The 21,904-nt window shown below is 31.4% G+C and overlaps 1 protein-coding gene across 3 annotated transcripts in view; it reads left to right on the forward strand.

Moving 5' to 3' along the window:
• The window catches only part of LOC118190303 (nucleoside diphosphate kinase 5-like), a 599,363-nt gene that overhangs the window by 435,444 nt on the left and 142,015 nt on the right, over positions 1 to 21,904 (forward strand). For all 3 annotated transcript variants that reach the window (XR_015040847.1, XR_015040846.1, XR_015040848.1), the window contains one exon: positions 11,483 to 13,285. The gene's annotated coding sequence lies outside the window, so the exon portion shown is untranslated. The remainder of the gene's footprint in view (positions 1 to 11,482; positions 13,286 to 21,904) is intronic.

Consider the following 21,904-nt stretch of genomic DNA (forward strand, 5'->3'; position numbering starts at 1 on the left):
CTTTTCTGTTTTTCATTTATGTTTACTTCTCTCATATTTCTTTAGCCCAAGTGGGCTATTTCGTCTCGAAGCTCACTTTTGCGTCATTTTTAAACTCACTTTTGAATGTCCGAATCACTTTTCAAATAAAAAGATGCCACGATGTCCGTTAATCGAAGAGAAAAAAACTTTTATCACTTGAAAAATGTAAAGTTCGACTAGGATGTTTTGCAAACTTTGGTGGAACATAATGCCATCTTAACCATATAAAACTATCAGAGGTGGAAGAAGAATTAAGGGTATTTCAGATTTAAAAAAAATATATATTTATCTTAGTTTTGAAAATGAAAGATGTGTGAAAGTACCGGTAGTTATGGAAGGACCCAGTATTACTATAATTTTACCCTGCAGATGCATTTATAAAGATTTGTAAACTTATTAATAACTGTATGGACTGACTAACTTTGTGCTTTGTTGCATGTTTGTTGTTAAGTTTTTAGTTTGTCGTGTACATTATTATATTTTATGATGGTTTTGAATAAAAGCTTCGTTTCAGTGTTAGGAAACTCTGCGAGAAGGATGCGTAGGTTGAGGATATATGAATATATGTATGTTTTAAGTTTAGTCTAATCTCTTATGAATTGTTTTAAGAGTTATAAAAAATCAGACAGTCAGACAGGAATTGCAACGTCATTCCAAATAAAATTAATTCTGAAAGCGGCTGACGCAATTTGTGTTTCGTCAGCATTACCGTTAAAACTGATCATTCTTCAGATTCTAGAATAACACGCAGTTCGACTTTTTATTTTATGTATATTGTAATGAAATAAATTGTATGTACTTAAATTCTAATGAAATTCACTAAATTTAATGAAAATAAATGTTTATACTCTGTAATTTTCAAAAATTCATTTTTTCTTTACTGAAATTTGGGTTCTAAAATGCGCAGAAATATGTATTTTAACTACGAAGAATAGCAAAACTCCCTGTGATCGTCTTTACATTTTTCTGTATCTGTTTCTTTTTCGTGATCTATCATAGCACGGGAAAAATGTAAAATAATAATGTAATAGATAACAGCTCCCAGTCGGAAAAAAAAAAAAAAAATATTAGCCGCGATCGACGATTTTCTAATCTTTAGTGAATCATTTTTGAAACAAGACTGACCGTCATCGTTTGTTTGTTTGTTGACTGACCGTCATCGTCTCTAAACACTATATGAAAATTTTTTCTGCGCAATTCTTTTGTGCACACACATATGAAGTGCAAAGATATTTAAAAATATCTGTATTTTAAGTCATAAATTTTTATAGCTAAGACATGTTACATAATAATATGGAATACTCAGTGTACCATAAGATAGAAGTAATGAAGTTATATTTGTTCGATTTGTGGCAGTTTAACAAATCCTGTTTGGTGGAAAATATTTTTATTTATTTTAAATTCTGGTAAATCCCCCCGTACCATTGTCTATCTTATTACAATAATCTAATGCAATTGTACATTTATCTTACTAGCGTATAAAATGTTTCTAGTGTTTCTAAAGATTATACTTCGTGTCCAGTTATGCAAAATTATATTTAGGTACAAAAAGTGGGGCAGAGACGAAATTAATTGAATGGATGGTGTTTAAAGTAATCCAAGCATTTAAGTGTCCTGACGTTTTTATTTGTATATGAGATTGTATTGGATTATTGAGGCAAAACACACGCGATTCTAAAAGGGTTATCTCTTACGAGCCAAGAACATCGACAGTAAAAGCAGGGCACAAGTAAGGGTCTTGTTTAAGTTTAAATATAATAAATTAAATATAATTTTAATATAAATTAAATATAATTTTAATATAAATTAAATATAATTTTGTTATATTTTTAAATATAATATTATATTTTTAAATATAAATTAAATATAATTTTGTCAAGTTTCTAATCTTGACCTTAGGGATGTTCTTATAGAATATGCATTAGCCTTAGCTCGTAAGCTTGAATACTCGGTTTGAGATTTGTGTTTCTGAAGTGTACATGAAAATGTACTGCTCGTGTGTCTGCGAAACATTGACATAAATTTGTCAAGGCTGTTAGACTGTTTTCAAGCAAGAAATATTCAAATTTTTACTGTCTTCAATTAAAAAAGTGATTACTCTGGGCCCTTTTTTGTGAAATTAAATGCACGTTTTAAGGGGTTAAAATTTTATTTGGGTTTGCAAATTTGAATTATTACCACGAATTTAATTAAAATTGCATTCTTTATGATTAAAAATAATAATAACTTAATGTCGCCTATATCGATATAATTATGCTTTTGTTATCTTAAACTTTCTTGTAACGCCACATCATATACTTCCATACTGTAGCAAAGCGAAATTGATTTTCACCCTTGCATCCGTGAGACAGAAGAAATCATGAAATAACCACAACGAGTTTCTATGTAAACAAAGTCTAGCATTTCTTTCGAATCGTTGCATATGCAACAGTTATTCTGTCGCTTCTCCATTAAAAAAAAAAGAGAGAGAGAGAGAAGAAAGAAAAACGCCCAGAATTAATGATTTTAGACAGCGAAAAAGAAATCCTCGAGCATCACCCAGGGAAGAGCCACGGCGTATCGTTATTCCCCCTGGAATATCTTTCTGCGCACGCGCCTTATGGCGATGCGCCTTGACGTCTGGTGAGTGAACGAGGGTGAGGAGCAGTGAGGAGGAGGCAAGGAGTTTCTGTGACGGCATCTTCTTTAGTCGTTCCATCCCAAACACTCCAGCCGCTGTACATGTACGAAAATCTTTCTTCCCTTGCTGGGGCAGTTTCTGATTTCGAACGATCTTTCCCTCCGAATGGAATCTTTTCCCTGAAGCTGTGGCTTTTGTAGGGAATTTTCTCTATATGTGTAGTCTCAATTCATAATTGAATATCTCTGGTATTTTGAATTCTATAGGCTTGGAAATTCTTTGAATTAGAGACAAAACCGTAAGTTGTAGGTGATATCTTTGGCGAAAATGTGGTATTTGGAGAGATTAATAATAGACGAGGGTTTACGGTCGGACCGTCGTAAAGTACGTATTGTCAGATAAATATACCAGAAATTTTATTTCACTCAATTAGAATTTTTTATCGTCAATACTTCTACAATTCAATTTAAAATATATCAGCTTACGGAAGAAGATTTATCGTTCTTTGAAGTAATTTGTATGCTTATGGAGTTGCAGCAATTGCAATGGGTATGGACATATCCGTAGCTTCTTTTAGGAGAAACGTTTCTCTACCTGTATTTCATGAAACCGTAACATTGCGCAAGCTATTTCTAGACGTTTCCCGAGAAATATAAAGGCTGACTGAAACGTTTGAGACTGTCACTATTTTTTTTCCCCTGGTATTAGGCATGGCAAGCTTAGATTGAATTTTATGAAGGTGTTATCGAGGTGTCTGGAAATGTAGCAGTAAACCCTTAACCACTTTTACTATTGTTTAAAAAATACGAGTGGAAACATTTTGCCCTGATGGATGAAAACATCTGTGTGTAAATAAGGCAGAAGTGTGATTATATTTCATGTTCAGCAATCAAAGATGGTAATACTTTGGTAAAGTATATTCTATGGGATCCAATCATTGCGATTACAGATTGCAGCCGAGGGACAGGTAAAGATAGAGGTGGGAGAGCACCAGAATTTGATAGAGGGAAGATAGAGGTGGGAGGGCCTTAAGGCATCCCTCGCCTTAGGCAGGTACCCCTTGAGTGTTTTGCCGTAATCAAATAAACTAAACCAAACCTTTAGGCAGATAGATAACTCTCTTGTGCTTTACCAACCTAACCTGATCTAACTTAACCATCTTTCTGAAAGTGGAACAGATTTCATTGCGCGAAATTTTCATTTAACATACATAAATGCACAACAACAGCAATAAATAGAAATAATTAATTCCCAACAGAAATCATAAAAGTGAATTTAATTTCCCCTATCTGTTTCAGTGCCTTGTGAAGCTTTCTTAAAGAGAATAGCTGAGGTAGATGAAACTTCACAATAAGTAAATCTTAAGTTAGGATAAGATATAATGCTCGCTCATCAGGTAATCAAATTGCTGATATGTCAAAATAATTAAATTTGTTCTTTCCGTTTTTTTGCTACCGTAATTTATAGGTAAGAACATTTTTACATTGTAGATTTTTAAAATTTAACGAAATCTGAAACCTTTTACTGACCTCTTTTATTATGTGATTATACTGGGAAATTGGAATACTTAGAATAAATACTTAAGCAAGAAAATTGATTTTTGCTACTTGCACATATTGCACCCTCAAAAGAATCACTAGAATTGTGGAGCTTTTGCTCTGCTGTATAAATTACGATACATAATCCTGACATGTGTAAGGAGACTTGAAAATAATGACTGAGTTCCTTGGCTTATAAACTGGACGTATAAATAATGTTGCTTTTTGTATGAGCGGAACAGCAAGCTTATAAAGAGGCATGTTTAAGAAATTCGGGCCTGAAAAAAAAGGGGGGAGAGATTAACAGAGGGTTATAAAATATTCTAAGTCATTGATGTTTCCTAAAAACGTTGTGTCTGGATCGCCTCACGAAATGAATGAAACTTAATATGAAACTTTAGGGAAACAGTGATCAGAAATGGAGGAGATTTTCATTTTCTAAAAACAGGGTTTCACGAAATTAATGAAGCTGGAGTTAGAGGCCTTTTTTTATTGATTAATTAAAGAAAGAATTTTTATTGATGAATTTATTAAAATTTTATGATAAATTAAAGAACTAATGAGTGACCTTGAATTTGAAGATGCTTTAAATAAGGTTAAAGCTGATACTTACCGGTAACTTATTGAAGTACTGGGGTGTAACATTTTATCTAAAATTCAATTTCTAGACTCCAGTCCTGATTTTTTTCGAAAAACTTGAGATTTGTAAATGGGAAGCATGTAGAACATTTCTGTTAGGATATATTCACAATAAAAATATGTTGTAAAAGAAAATGGAACTTCAGTGTTTTAGTAGAATACTGCCGACTCTAAAAAAAGGATGTGCAAATAATCTATGAAAACAGACTAGAATTTTAGGTAATTAATTATTAATTCTTTTTGGTTCGTTTTCAGATTAACTCCTTTTGGTGCTCTCTGCCACACTTTTTTTATGTCGAAGTCCCTTACAGGCGCATTATCTGCACACAAAGAAACGTTTGTTATAGGAATATTTAATTCGCGCAGTTTATAAATAATCATAATTGAAATATTATGACTCAGATGAGTCACCAATTAAATTAAGAAGACACAAAAATATTTTTTATTTAATCCTCTGCCTCATTAAATTAAGTTGTAACAATTTGTTCCGTCAAGGGACAAAAAGAAGGCAGATTTTTGCAAAATGTTTATCGGGTCTTTTTGGTGAATATTAACCATTCCACTAAGAATGGCGAAGTTTTGTTCTAACACACGAGTATTTCATTGCTACAGCAGAGTCAGGTAACATCTTCTCAAACATAGAGCCAACATGATTACAAAATATTAAGCTACTAACTTTGTAAACAACGCTCGATCCGAGTAACACTAACATCAAAATTAAAAGTTGCTAACTTTTTAAATTTTTATCCAAATTTTCAATATTTTATTTATTTATTATTTTGCTTCAGCTGTTTCACAATACCCCTTTTCTCGCACGGGATATTAGAAAACAGCATTTTATTTTTTGCAGTATTGAGTAAGTATTTCCCTACTATATACAAAGAAATTCATCCGTGTAAAGTTGTCTAAAATAATAGCAATATAATTATTTACTAATTTTACCCAAAAAAGTATTTTCATATGCGGTTTTTTAGTATAAATGATTTTTTCTCCAATCTGTAGCTATTTTTATATATGTAGGTAACATAAATAGAGAGAGATGTCTAGTTTTATGTTTATCAATGCTTCTATTAATTCTTTACCAAATGGAAAATGATATTTGTTTTGGGGTTCGATTTGTTAAATTGTTTTATATTTTAATGAAATTAGGAAGTATTCACAAATCCAACTTATTACATAAAACTTGCAAAGAAAAACATTCCGTGCAAATGGATTATGTATCAATAAATCATACCTAACCTAGTTTATTAACTAATTAATAATCATAATCTAAACTAGTTTATTAACTGGTTTACAAATAAGCCGTCATAAACAAATAAGCCGTAATAAACATAAACGTATATATAGTCTTCGAAAGGAAAAAGGAGCACATATGAAGTGATACATCATTAGCATGGTTACTTAGTATCCTAAAATTATATATGAAAAGCAAAAGAAATATTGATGAAATGTGTACTAGGTTCTTTTGAACTCTACTAATTTGAATGAGAGAATTTCCAATATGTGTTATATTTGCTATATTATTTGTAGCTTTGTTTGTTCATTCGCTGCGTTTACAGTGCATTTAACGAGTTTTTAAAGAAGTGCCTTATCTTAATACATATAATTTCATGATTAAAATGTATTGTAGTTTCTAAATTGCTAATTATTTTATATTTCATTTCCTGTCCTTATTTTAAGTTAATTTGCATAATTTCTATATTAAATAAAAAGCGATCAAAGATTTGTATATATGTATATATATATATATATATATAGAGAGAGAGATATGTAAAATAAAAGTGAGGTATGAAGTGGTGGTGGTGTATTTAATTATGGCAAAGCACACTAGGGCTATCTGCTTAAGAGGAGGGATGCCTTCGTGGAGGACTTTCTAAGGGGAACTGGCTCGTATACACGTTACGCATGGGGAAAACCACGAAAAAGCCCATGCAGCCAGCCCGTTCGCGGGATTCGAACCTCGGACCGAACTACCAGTGTTCAGCGACTTTACCGCTCGGCCGCTGGCGGTCCAGTGAGGTGTGAAATCGCGCAGTTTATTATGATCGAAAAGAATTCGGTATGATAATTTGTTTGAGGTAAATAAACTCTCAAAACAGTCGAAATTTCGTTGTCATTAATGGTATTAAAATTAACTTGCTGTAAATAAAATAATTGTCAATAACAGTATTAAAATATGATGGAAATCGAGAGGGCTTGGGTTACATTCTCGAGATTTCTTCTACTACAACGAGCAACAAAAGCATCCGAATAACATAAAAGAAAATATTAATAATATTATGGTGTAATTTCTAGAAATTTACCAATATTCCAAATAAATACAGTCTCTTATATATTTTAATCTAATTAGCACAAAAACCAGTAATTATTATCTTAATGGGGTGCAAATGAGCTCGAAAGGATGTGCTGGCAAAATTGGAAACTCTTTATGGATTTGTGGATTTGTCCAAAATGCTTCTGTCTGTGTTGCTTTTATTTTCATTAAGACGTTAATTGCTCTTCGTAATTTCTGTTGTATATAGAGAACAATTTTTATGTTATAGTGATAAAGATAGATAACTAAAACCAATTCCCTAGATTTACCACAAAAAGGTGCAAAGTATGATAAGAGGCAAACAATGTGTGATTTTACAATGTTACCTCGTAAATATATTGCTGAAGATGTCGAACTGTTGTTGAAAATGTGTAGTAATTTAACTTTTTCTGCGTTTCAGAAAGAAAGCTGTAGTTTTATTATTTAAATAAAATTAATTAAATATTTGGAAAATATTTATTTATTTAATATTTTTTCCTAATAAAGCATATAGTTTGTTGAAAATGTTCTGCTTTCTTTTATGCGATTCACATTTGACAATGGCAATACACTGAATGAAGTTAGTATTACTATTAGTGTTGATACATGGACTTTATTTCAGGTTAATGTATATAAATTTGTGAAATTTTATTTTCCGAGCGGAAAAAGTTAAGGAGTGGGATTGTAGTGAATTTTTAAACGGCAGATATTAGGCATTTCTTCGACGTAGAAATGAAAGGCTGTATTTTCGAATTTGATTAAAATTTTTTATGATGTAATGGTATCAACAGTAAAGTTGTTCTGTTTTATACTATATTCGTTATGGAATTAGACGATACAAGCGTTTCGTATAATAGTTATAGTGTTAAAAAATTAATTGCTATTCAATCAGATTACTGTTTGTTACTAGCTAGGATAGTTAATGCTGTGTCATTATCAAGCGCAATGAATTAATTAAATTTGTATTTAAATTCAATTTATTCTTTTGAAAGAATATATATAATTATATATATATAATTATACGTTAAGGAAAACCAGTACTTCAGAACTCTTCAAGATTCACCAGAATTGTCACCTGACTTGCATTTTGAAATACCATTATACTAAACAACATGCATGTCTTCTCTAGATTTGTGTGTATGATTCTGCCTAAAATCGAACGATATACAAAATAACTGTAATACCTGTCTGTCAATAGAAAATTTATAAAATCAACGCCAAAATTTAAGAAAGGGAGGAATTATTGTAGATGATGTAGTCAAGGTATTTTAAATGACTTGAAAATGGGTAAAGATATTTTTGTATCAAAAGTGCAATAGTGTATTTTCAATATAAATATAGTAGTTTTCATTTAATGTTGTTTAGAATAATATTCTTGATATTCTTTTCTGCAAAATTATTTTTGCACTTACTTTTCTTAAATTTTTAAATGAAATTAATTTTATATTTACCTATTACCCACCAAATTTAATCGCAACTATTGTTGAATTTGTTAGTATAATTATTTAGTCTTATTTCCTTTACCTTGCTATGTGATTAGAGGGAAAATATAACTACGGTAAAACCTTGCTTAACCGAAATTTGCTTTGGAAAAATGGGATGAAGACTAACTTTGAATCTGTGAAACAGTGTAAGCAAGTGATCTTAATGTCATTAAGTGTATCGTAATGATCTAATTTATAACATGAGTGCAGAATTAGTGTGATGTGACATAAATTTGTACTCAGGATGTATTTCAAGTGTTTGCGTTCATTAATGAATTATAAATAATTACTTATAAATCATAATAAATACCTGTTTAAAATTAAATAATAATAATAATCATTATAAATTACTCTTGCTGAAGTGTTGCCTAGAAATTGTTAAACAACCGAAACCGGAAATCAAAGATATTAGTAAATTGTAGTAAAAATTTTGTGAGAACAACCCAAATTAATTTTTGCTATTCTTTGAAGGAATTTTGTGAGTGGATAATCACCGATGATAGTATTTTCAAGATAATAAATATAACCCACATGATTTGAATATTTTGCTTTCGTTATTTCTTTTGATGAGACGCAGTTTTTCTTAAATCTCCTTTAAGCATATGCATAATTTTGTGAAAATTCATAATTCTTAAGAAAAAGCTAGGCTGGGCTTATTAAAAATAAATAAAGGAATAGAGCACTTATTAAAAGTAAATTATAAATTTGCAGCATAAGCAAAATATTCATTTAAAAATGTTTTTGAGCACCATTGAGACCATTATAACGTTTATAACCTTTATAAGCATAATACATGCAGATTTTAGGTAATCAGTTCCGTCGAAAAATTCAATTTATTTATGTGATTTCTCCCCCATCGAATTATTTTCCTACTCTCTTCTAGTGGTCGCTTGCAAATAATGTTTTGGTAATTTATATCAGGTGGTTTGGTATAACCTGGAGTAAATTTCTTTGTCTGTAGCTGAGCAATCTTGAATTTTTGCCATACATTGCATCGTTGAGGAAATGCCAAGAAAGACTTCATAATTAGTTAAGAATTGGCTGCTTTAAATGTATAAAAATAAGAAGTGAGTGAATCTCCTTTTTTCCTGCTCTTGTGGTTATAATTTGGAAAATACTGGTGTTTTATGACCAATACCTGTGGTTTAGAGAAAGATGAATCACTGTCTGTACTCTTATTTAGAAATAGTTTAGGCTTAGGTCACTTCCATAACTTCTTACCTTTCATATTCGTACGCAGTCAGTAATGACACGATTTGAATTCGTGGTTTTATGTGTTAAGAAATTATACCTACTGAAGTTTGAACATGTCTCTTATACGTTAGATTTCAAAATATGCGTTTTAATACATGAATTACCTCCAGCTTGAGCAGTTTTAAGTAATAAAGTTAATATTTTTTGGCCATAATTTCAAACAGAATATCTGAATGCATTTCCAGAGACAGCAAATGAATAATTTAATCTGTAGAAGAAAGGCGTTTGAATTTTTCTTGAAATGTTTTAAATATTTTTATTTGAAATCAACACATAGTAAAGGTAGAATTTTGATGCCTATTAATGTGCGTTATTATATTTATCATTGTTGACTTTTCGTATGTTTAAATATGAATCTCGTATTATTGATGCAGATAGCATTTTATGTAGCATTCGAAAGTAGCATTTTATGTATCATGCATACTAATTGTATGATATTATACAAAATTGGTACTTACAGAATGTTGAGAAAATTGCCGAGCTTTCTGAACGTCAGGAAGTCTGGTACAAGATTCGCTTTAAAGAGTAATTAATCTAATTTGTAAAACGTAGTTGAAACTTCCCCCTTTACAATTTAATTGTGTTGATAATACTAAAATGTATGTGCAACATAGGGATTAATAAATAATAGCTGTTAATAGTTAGAGTAGGTAATAATGTCAAAAAATAATATAACATTTCTTTTTAACCACAAATCTTGTTTTCATAATTAAAATGTAATTTTTCCTTCTTTCTTTCTTTAATTTTTTGTAGACGGAAGTCATAAAATTAAAGGTAATTGAAATACATAAAATGAATTTTTGCCAGATTCTTCTAAGTTTATGTTGTGTCATCTCATTATACATTACTGTAATTTCATTGAAGACTTCCTGTTCCAAAATGTAGCGGCACCTTGATCTCCTAACATTGCAATTTGTACTGCTTAAAATCTCTTGTATAATTTGCATGATATTCATATCACACATTGTCTCTAGCTTTCACACAAATTTCGATATCCGTATTTTGATGTTTAAAACCTTGCTTCGGGAAAAGTGGTTTTACTAAATATATATGTAATAGATTGTTAAAAATGTAACTCTCTTCGATGCGTAGTAATTAACATGGAAAAAAAAAAAAAAGAACATATATTGCCGAGTTTTTGAAAAAAATGTTGCTCTTAATAACAGTTTAAGCAATGATATCCAAACTTTCTTAATTTTTCCTTTATATCATTAATTCATTGTTGCCTTCTAATATTTCTATTTGATTTCTGGGATTATTCAAATAATATGTTAATACAAGTATTTCACCGTAACTTTAGTACTACTGTAATCACGATGATTATGGCTCTAGTGTTATTTTTATAAGAACGATGTAGTGTCTTCCGTAATGATCCCAATTTTAGTCTTTTTAAGTGTTAATTCATCATCATTATTACCGTCGTTTAATATCCACTACTGATTTCTAGTCCCACCGTTTGATTTTTGTAAATATTCAGATAATGTACGAATATCTTATCGTTCATTTATATTGGTAGTTGTAATTACTATAATCACAGTGCTTATGGCTTGTTTTGAAATATGCAAACAATTTCAATTATTAAAAATTTTCATGCCTTAAAATATTAATAATTATAAATTCCGTTTATTTTCAGGAAAAGACGAAGCTTTCGGCCAAATATTTCTTCCGAAATAACGAACAAAGGGCACAAGCTCATCTTTATTGAAAACATCAGTTGCATAGAATGTAGGACCAGAAGACACTCCATGAAACTTCCCAAAGAAAACAAAAGGGAGGAGGAAAAAAAATAACTATTCGGTATAAGTTGTGACATTTGGATAATATCCAGTACACTATTACCCCCTTACAAGTACCAAAGTGGAATTCTACGGAACTTCTTGGAAACGCTTGTTTTCTTCTTTAATTTGTTTTTGGAATTCATGGAATATCTTATTCTTTCTTCGTGTGGCTGTAATTTTGGAGCTGTAAATTTTATCCTCAAGTGTTGAAGTTCGTAGTTCAGACCGTACTTCAGATGTTTCAGATTGTTTGAATGGTCCAGAATCCAAATGAATACCACTTCCTAATATGCCATGGATTTAGATTTACGGCTAAGTGTATATTTAATGGGATGTTATATAAGAAATTTCATGTTATCATGTTTAACATCTTATTCGAGTTAAACCTATTGTATGTTTAGTTATTCGTGATGTGGCAGCAAACGGGGAAAAAATTTTCTGATTAAATGTAGTACATCCTGGAGATCTAAAATGACATGATGTATGTATGGCAAATGACTTTTAATATTTTAATGAAAAGTTAACGATGAGGCGGTTTACTACGAAAATTTTCTGTGTATATGAAAAATAAAAAAATGATAGGAATGCTAATTATGGAATTTTTATGTAATATCAAAAATAGCAGTAATTTCATGTTTCGGCGGTTTGGATTTGGAGGAATAATTTACAGTTTAAAAAATTAACTAATGTTAATATGTCAAATGGTGTATATATGTACCAAAGAGTGCACTTAGTTGCTGTTTTATATTTTGAAAAATTCAGTTGCTGCCAGCTATGATAGCTTTGAGTAACATGAAAAGTGACTACCTAAAAATTGAAAAAAATATTTTGCTTCTAGTAGCTTAAAATCTCAGCAGAGGAAATTGTAGACGACCTAATATTGCTTATTTGTTTTTGGATCAAATGTTTCCATATTTCTTAATGCAACTATATTAGCATGTCGGTGTCAGAAAACAGTTCGTAAAGTGTAATAATTTCAGAGGCATGTTTTCAGAAGCATTCTGTTTTACATTCAGAAATTTTCTTTTGAAGCTAATTGATTGTTTCTTCCCGAGAGCAAGCTGATGATAATTTATAATTACTTTGCTGACTATCGCTATTGCATTTTCAACTAAGTATAATTAGATAAGATAGATGCATTAGATCTGGATATTAGTATATATTGAAAGAAGAATTTATACGAAATACAAAGCAAAATGATATTGCTTTTAAAACGATAACAAACATTAAATAATAATATTTTTGAAAATATAGTCTTAGTCTTCATCTCGTCTATGCTTGTTTTGTGAATTCTTCGGCTTCAGTTTTTGATTTTACGGTACTCGAACAAAGAAAGGTGCAAATTCGTCAATATTTCATGTTTCTGAAGAATCTGAAGCTTGGTGTTAAATATCAAAGCATTTAATTTTTTTTCAGGTTATGCTTCTGGTAAGCACATAACAGAAATATCTTTCTGTATCATTACCTAAGTCTTTCAACTAAAGATATGAAAGTAAAAGGCTACATCGTACCTCTGACTTCACCTAAAAGAGCACCTAAAGTAGATCTGGATATTTAGGAATGCAGAACTTGGGTAAAAACTCGCACCTGTGAAGAATATTACCAAGTCTATAAACTTTGAGCATTAAAGTGTTGAAATGAGCTGGCACTTCGAAAAGGTAGGTAAAACATATAGTTGTTTATAATCGTTGTATGCGAAATTAATATTTCTGTGTTATTTTTTCTAGCGTCCTTCCAACATGCTAAGTGCTTTTAAAAATTAGGTTAATGCATGTGGCTACCTTATAGGCTAGATTTTGAATACTATATTTGTTCTCATTTTTGTGTAATCACAGTTAAGTATTTGCATAATTAAAAATAATAAAATTCTGTCTTAGTAACCTAGAGCAGGGTGTCTTTCAGTGAGGATATGCATATTAAAATACAGGTGATTTTAAACTCTTTAAAAATCAAATCCTGAGTGCAAAATTAGTAGGTAACATTAATTCAGACAACTGTAATATGCGCATGTCTTCTCCTACCTGATTTTTAATTTCGTCTTTTGTATGAATTCCTTATTTAATGTTTAGAAGTACGCTTTCTGAAATTTAAATGCGAACCCGCCTAATTTTTCATTTGTGCTTTACGGTTACCATATTTTAAGTAAGAAAATCCAGGACATTTTATGGAAAAATAATTTTTATGTTAAAAAGCCTTGTAAATTTTAAAAACCTTGCTTCGCACAGGGATCTGTAGGAAGAGAGGCAAACGAAGCATTTTTTCTTCGGGAATGGAGTAAAAATGTGTTTTTGTATTGGTGCTATGCTGAATTATATAATCTGCTTCCTATTCCCTCCAAGGAATGTGTAGTTGAGTGAAAGTTTACTGATGTAATGATTTTCCTTCAATCTTTTTCCCTTTCCTGGCAAATCCTCCGCAGACTCCCATACTCCTTCCTACATAATACGCAAAAATTAGTATAAAGAAGTGAAAAGAAATAAAAATACAAGGAGCTCAGTAGAATGTTGAAAGTTAGATAATGAAAGTCTTAAGATAGATGTAAATTAGATAATGAAGGTCCTTAAGTTAGATGTCTTCCTCAGGTCTGTTAAGAGAATGTAGATGATGCATAGACGTATTAACGAAATTACGCACCAAGAGCCCGAAAGTTACATAATTTTTATCGAAAGATATCTGCATTCTACTAAAAGTATTACCAAGACTTCGTGTATTTGTAAGCTCTTATTGCTAAGGTTAATTTTACAGTGGACTAGCCCCTTTGCTCATTCTTCTGTAAATTAATTACTTATCCTTTAAAATTTTATAACTATTCATTTCAAACTCCCAGACATTGATCAATCGTCTTCACATTATCGGATGTGATTACAAATCCCAGATGGCTGACAATCCTATGCGTCCTTCATTTCTGTTAATTATGATATGTATTGCTTTAGCTAATAATTATGTAAAATCAAGCAATGAGACTTATTACTGGAGGTGTTAAATCTACCCCTAATGAAGCTATGCTACTGCTAACAAAAAATGTGCCCGTAAGAACTTTTATTGAAGAGAGAGCTGTTATGTTATGTGAAAAGTTGCTTCGCGTTGGAGATCCTTTCTGGATTAATTATGGGGACACAAACAGAAATCTCAAGACCCAGCGTGGCTTCCTACAAAACGTTCGTAAAATTAGGGAGGAATGGGGTGCAGCGAATTCACACAAGTCAGGAGGTAGCGTATTTAATTTATTTAGGCTTGTAACTCTAGGCTATGATGTGCAAATAATTTATAAAATATTGTTCTAAACGGAAAAATAAAAAAAAGTAACACACTAAAACAGATAATACACGAAATCTATTAAAGTTCTATTTAGAGTTTATATTTTGCTTAAAAGTTCTCATGGAATTTCTCCTCTTACGATGCAGGGCGAAAATTCTGATGTGCGGCCAACTGTCTTGTTTGTTACCTCTTCTGGTCGGTGGTAGCCGTTTCGAGCAGGTTGCTCTCAGGATAGGTAGCGACAAATCCGGCTAGCAGCCCCTGAATCTCTTCGCAGAGAGAGATGAATGCTCTTGACAGAGCTGAAAAACACGAGAGAATATTTATCTCTCTCCACTACAACTAACTCTCATTAACTAATTGGAACTGCGTTCCCAGTTTTTGTTCAAGTTGTCCTGGTCTTGACGGGATGATTTCTTTGAGTTCTCATTTGTCCGAAATTTTTCAGAGCACCTTGATTGAAAGTGGATATAATGGTGACAGGCCTGGAAAATCTCCGTGAGAATTTTCCAATTCCGACTTGGGACTCAAACCGAATGGTCTGTGACAACGCATAATAAAACACTTATAAAGGGATGTAAAGGAATGAAACATCGTGTCTCAGTCGGACAACTGTGAATTAAACAAAGAATACAAAGAATAAGAATGAACAAAGAAATGAGAATGATACGTGACTGCACGCCACGTTCAGCTTTCCCGAGAACTTCTAAGTGCTGGTTCATCATAAGATAGCTAAAGACGTTACAGTGGTCTAATCGATCGAATACAAGAAATTATGTCTCCAACAAACCCCCTTTCTATGTTCAAAATCAAGATACAACTTGACTGATTCAGTCATCAAGAACTGAAACATATACAGAGGTCTTGAAATGCCTTGCCCTGGAAACCATTAATACTAAATACCCGATTCATAACTGGATGAATGTTTATACAGATGGGTCATATAGTGATGATCTGATGTCTGCGGTTTCGGGAGATTATTCTAGCCGTCTTTCCTTCTATACCTCTGCTGGAAGAAAAACGAAATGCATTTGATCATTTGATGGTGGATGCTCTTAGACAATAACTGTTTCGTGGCCATGATTGGCTGGGCTATCATGACCGTGAAGCATTTTATCGACATTACAAATTCCAGAATGCTGTCTTGCTGTCAGATTCAAGAGTAGCAATTCAAGCCATTGGCTCTTTAGAAACCCCTATATCAACAGATGTTTTTCAGTGCCGAGAATTAATCCGAAGCCTATTACAGAAAAATAAGAAAATTAGAATATAGTAGGTTCCTGGACACAGCGACATCCACGGAAATGAACAGGCAGATTTTCTCGCACGATAAGGTGCATCAAAGTAGCAATAAACAAACTCAAATATGTCATATCACTCAATAAAGCTAAACATAAATCAGTCCATGAGACAAGGCCATCAGTTAAAATTGGTGGATAGCATTAAGACGAAAAAAAAGGAAGGCTGAAAATCTCGCTTGCCTGCCAGAATATGCATGACGTGGCCCTTTTTTCGACTACTTATAGGCCATGATTGCCTGGGCAAACATCGTTATCGATTTGGTATATTTGCTTAACCATTTTGCCCACTCTATGATATCTTATGGAACCCATGAACAGAACTCACCCTCGTAGCTGTGGTGCACTTCTTGGTTCGGGACCACCTGATATTGGCGTGCTAGAGACTGTCTTAGGCAGTGATTTTCGGCCACTTCCCTGTTATGTTCTGTCTTTGAGCTTCGTGTTGTATTTTCCCTTGCCATTAGTAATAAATAATTTTTTTTTAATCTATGTTTTAAGGACGTGAATTACGTTTCAACGAATTCTAATAAAATGAATTTGAGGGTTTAGGATAATTTTTCTTTCCCCTCCTTCTTGTTAATGTAACATACATGGTTAAAATAAGCATCAACAAAACCATTCGTATTTCCTTACGGTTTGGTGAGCTTTTAACATTAAAATGTTGCCATATTCTTAGGAAATTCACTTTGTCTAGTATCATACATTTTCATTGAATGATGGCGACATAATTGAGCAACTTTCAGCGCTTCTGGAAAACTAACAATAAAGAGTTTGTGATTTCTGTTTCCGCCTCACTAAAATATTTCATAACACGCTGTCAGAATGATGGGCATCTAACCATGTTTGACGAGTTTCCTAGTAATAGGTAAATTTCGTAGAAGCTTGATTTCAGAACGGCAGTATTAGTTTCGAATAAAATCATTATTTTCTGTAAAAAAGGTACTTGAGAGGCAATTTATATCTGCGGGTTTCTAGAAAAAGCTGATTGATTGTCAGTTAAGAAGGCAAAAATGTCTGGTGTTAGAAATAAATACCTAGTTTATTTAGATAAGTAGAAGAATAAGATATAATAACATAGATAAATAGAAATGATTTTGAAACAAAGGAAAAAATTTCAATTTATTTAAATTTTTTGGTCTGAAATTTAAAAGTTGGTATCTGCGAGAAATTTCTGTTAGTTACCCTTCGTAATTCAAACGTATTGATAGCGTGTGATTATAAATAAAGTTTCAGACTGACACCTTTTTCAAATAATTCTAATACCTAGAATTACCACTAAATAACATACTTAACTAAAACTGATAAGGAATCCTTTCCAAGCAGTTGCCATTATTTCTTCGGAAGTTACTATTGCGTAGGTAAAATGACCACATATTTTCTTTCTTTTATTTATTAAATTTTCTTCGACGCATGCTGAAAAAATACGCATATTTGTATATAAATAATTTTGAATTTCTGTAGTTCTTACTTGTAGATTTCAGCTACAACACCTAATAACGCTTCAAATTTTATGAAGTATGCAACCTTGGAGAAAAATTACTAGAAGCTTTCTTTATCATAGATTGTACTTGCTCGTCGGTTAGTCCCGTTCTTTTTAAGATTTATTAATTTTCAGCTACGAGAAAAAAGCTATTCACGTATAAAAATGTATTTCCGAACAAAGCGATTATTCTTATCGCAAAAATTCGTAATTGAGGATAATTTAATAAAAATTTAATAAAATTTATATCACAGGGTAAATTAATTAGCTCCGTTTTAGACTTTTGGGGGCGTTAATTGCATTCATTTTTAGTGGTAAAGATAATACTGCAAAATTGACTCAGAATTACTTAAATCTTAAGTCTTTCTTCAAATTCTTGCCCTAAAAATTAATGTCATAATAGTGCTAATTAATTATCATGAAATGTATTCTCGGGTCGAATGAAATTGCTTCGAGGGCCGCCAGTTTGAGACCACTGTTTTAGTTAATAGATGTTATAATGTTCAGAGTCAAAATGCTTTTTGTTGTAATCATGTTTCAAACATTCTCACTATGAAGTTAAAAACAAGTAATGAAAAGCATTCAAAAGAAAAATATTTTGTAATACACTAATATCATTTTGACCTTTTTTAAATGTCGTTTTAGAAGTCTTTTCTTGTAAGCATCTGAAAGAGTTTTTATTATTTTCCTTTAAAATCCTGTTCATAACAAATAAGAATCAGAAACACGAGACGTCGTTTTTGCCGGTTGATGATACTTAAAAGATCTTTTACTTATCTTCCATATTATGAAACTGAGTTGTTCATCAGCGTAAGGAAGTCGGTTACTTATTGAGACAAAGTGATTTCACTTCTGTCTCCTGCTGGAGGTGTTATTTTGTATAATAAGTATGAGTCTCGTATAATAAATATATCAATTGCAAAACAGTTCACTGTCTTCCCGTGCTTCAGGCTTTGGTAACTGAAGTTTTTATCAAAAATTATTTTCCACGTCAGCCTATCTTCATGGGATTAGGTGAGAAGAGTTCGCGTTTCAGCTTTTGCAATGGTGTACGCAAATTAGAAAATGTGATCCAAGGTCGTGTGACTTTAAAATATGTATAACGTGATAACACAACGATTCTTTGCATCTTCATGCGGAGATACAATTAATGTGACATAATGGTGATATTTAATGTCTAAATATTATTTTTTTATTTTATTGGAATTCAGTGGTTTTGTTTTGAGATATGGCCATGTCAGTTTCTAAAGAATAATCATGATTAAAATATTTTTAGCGTTCTTTTATCTCCAGCGAAAATTGAGAATTTTTTACGATTATGCTAACACTAAATCTAATTTAAAAATGTAGTGTTCCAAAGACTCACGAAAATCACAAGTGCTGCTGTCATGATAGTTTTTTTTAAAAAAATACATTAATTAGCGACTGATTTTTTTGAAAAATGAGCTTTTCTGTTGTGGTTATGTTGAAACATTTTATACCGTTCTAAGTATTTTCTACGGTCTCTGTAGTACATGGTATTCATTGGTATTCAAACACAGGAAATACCTTCTTTTACGACCCGAAATAATTATTTTTTTTGCTTGTTTGTTTGTGTGTGTGTCAACCTTTAAGAAATCCTCCTTTTTCGTTTTCTTTGTTTCCTACGAAACTTGTTTCGAATTATTTAAAATGTATTAATTTTATTTTTGAAATTCTACTTTTAAACAAATAGTGAGCGGATTTTCTGGTAAGTAAGCATTTGACGACGAAGAAGCAGAACATAAAGGTAGAGTCGGTCTGGTGTGCACACAATACAAAGAACTTTAACTATGATTTCCTTTGATTTTTTTTGTTGGTAATAATTTGTTCAAAAAAATTCTTCCATATGGTACAGACAGGGGTGGGGGCGAAAATGGCGGGATTTTCTAATTGGCGCGTTTCTAATTGGTCTGTTGAAATAATGTGTTCCCATATTCATCGCAAAATGTGAATTTCAAACTAGGTTGATTTTATTAATTTATGTATAGATTTCAGATCCATTTTGATCCAAAATCGAATCAGAACTTACGTCTGCATCATTTCCACTATTTTGATGTATTTAAAATTACTATTTTCGTAGGCGCATGCTTCAACTGTATCTGATGTCGATGTGTGTGAAGGATGCCCCAAAAATATTCGATTAATCAACGAACAACCGATTCAGTACATATAATTTTATGAAAAGGATTTTCTGTGAAACTTATCTTTATTGTCAGTTTCTTAATATTATGGATTTTTAGTTTGTTAAACAAAAAAGGCCCTTAAAAATGGCTTCACAAAAGATATTGTCTAGGAAGATATATCTTCCAAATTAAAGCATTCTGTTGCTTGTAAACTTAAGAGTTGGACATTTATTTTCGATTGCGGCAAGTTTTAACATTTATATCGTTGTTAATATGAAATGTTTATTATAAAAATCACATGTTTACTCTCTAGATTAGTTCTGTCGCAGAAAAGTTAATCATCTTCATCAAACATAAGCTATAATGATGGTGATAAAATTTAGTTTTGTTATTACAGTAGCATATAGATTGCAATCACATGTGTGTTTCTTTCACTTGAAATTTTAATTAAACACTAGTATAGTTTTAGCAATATTTTTCAGAGGTTCCTTTTAGGGATATTAGTTGATGAAACCTTTCATCAAGTACTAAATTTAAAGGATTATAATTAAGTTAGCATTTAAGTTAAGATTAAATTTAGTTGTAGATTTATTTTCTTACTATTATTTAAGTGGGATGTTAGAAATAATTTGCAGAGTTGCTAATAAATAAATCTATTTGTGGTTTGGATACCGAACTAGTTAGTGAAGGTTATCTCTTTGCATTTAAATTTATTTATACCAGAGGTAAATAACAACGAAAACTGCTACACGAATCTATTAAGAATTACTCTTCTAAGTCTTTTTGTATTCTTTATTGAATTTTATTTATTTATTGACGTTATTTATCCGTGTTGGTTTGTTAGGGTGTTCTTTTTAATAGTGCAAATGAATTACCAAGTAGAACTTTTTCTTAGTATTTATTGACGTTAATAAAATTCTGAGTGTACAAAACCGAGTTACTTTTTATTTCAGATGTTCATATTAGTTAACATTGGACACTTATAACTTAAATCCCCTGTTTTCCAACCGCTTTTTCATGAAACCTTTGAATTAACTTATGAAATTAGATAGAAATCATATTTTCAGAAATGCGCTAGACAAAATCTCATTCTACATTTACCCAAAATCCATTAATATATTTTACTTTGAAGTAGACTGTATCAAACTGTCAAATCTTGTAAGAATGTTTAGTCTACACTTTCCACTGAAAAACATATTGTATACATATCGTGTATTTGAGAATCCCTTTCATTTTGAAATAGGTTGTACCATGATCTTAAACCCTACAGAAATGTTTAGTCATCGCTTTCAGTCTTGGAGGTCGTAATGATAAGGGGGGGGATAAAAAGGGGAAAATTTAACTTTCGTCACAGTTATAATACGGTAGATGTTCACACATTTTTGAAATGATATTGATGCAGCGAAGTATTTAATTATAATGCTTAAATTATTCTTTTCAGTGCTATCTGTCTGTCAGGTAATCATTTTTCTTAACGGTTTAGCTGCAGCTTGATTTTCGTGGCCAAAGGGCACTTCTAACCATGGGAATTTTCCCTACTCCTCTTGTGTTCTTTTGCATAATTTCTCATTTCCTTTTGATTGACGTTTGAAAGTGATTTTTCTAGCAGTCTAAAAACTCAGTATTTTATCGGTGCCATTAAATATTTTTATTGGAATATTTGAAAAGGGTTATGCACGTTGTACCAGTTGTCCATTCCATTTTTTCTAGAAATTTAGCTGCAGATGTAACCAACTCTTATACTGAAACCAAGTTTTTCCAGTATTTCTTTCCACTTTAACAGTAACATTAGCCACTTTCTAAAACAGTCGTTGAAATATAACTGCAGACTTTAATCGAATGCATAACTGCGATTGACGTATAGTCACGAAACATTCCGATTTTTCTAGTGAAAATGTATTTTCGTAAAGAATTTTACTTCTGTTCTTATGCTGAGATTCATGTCTCAGAAGACAGTGAACATTGTATTTTTTTGCTTTCTTTCGTAATAGAAGCATGCATTTTAAAAGCTGATTATATTCTACTATTCACTGAGTAAGTGGGATTCTGGATCATAGATGTATTCCTGAAATAGTCTTCGAACTATATATTTTT

Source organism: Stegodyphus dumicola, chromosome 4 (assembly GCF_044657685.1).
Source record: "Stegodyphus dumicola isolate Sdum_Otavi_A_Nest chromosome 4, ASM4465768v1".
NCBI lineage: Eukaryota > Metazoa > Arthropoda > Arachnida > Araneae > Eresidae > Stegodyphus > Stegodyphus dumicola.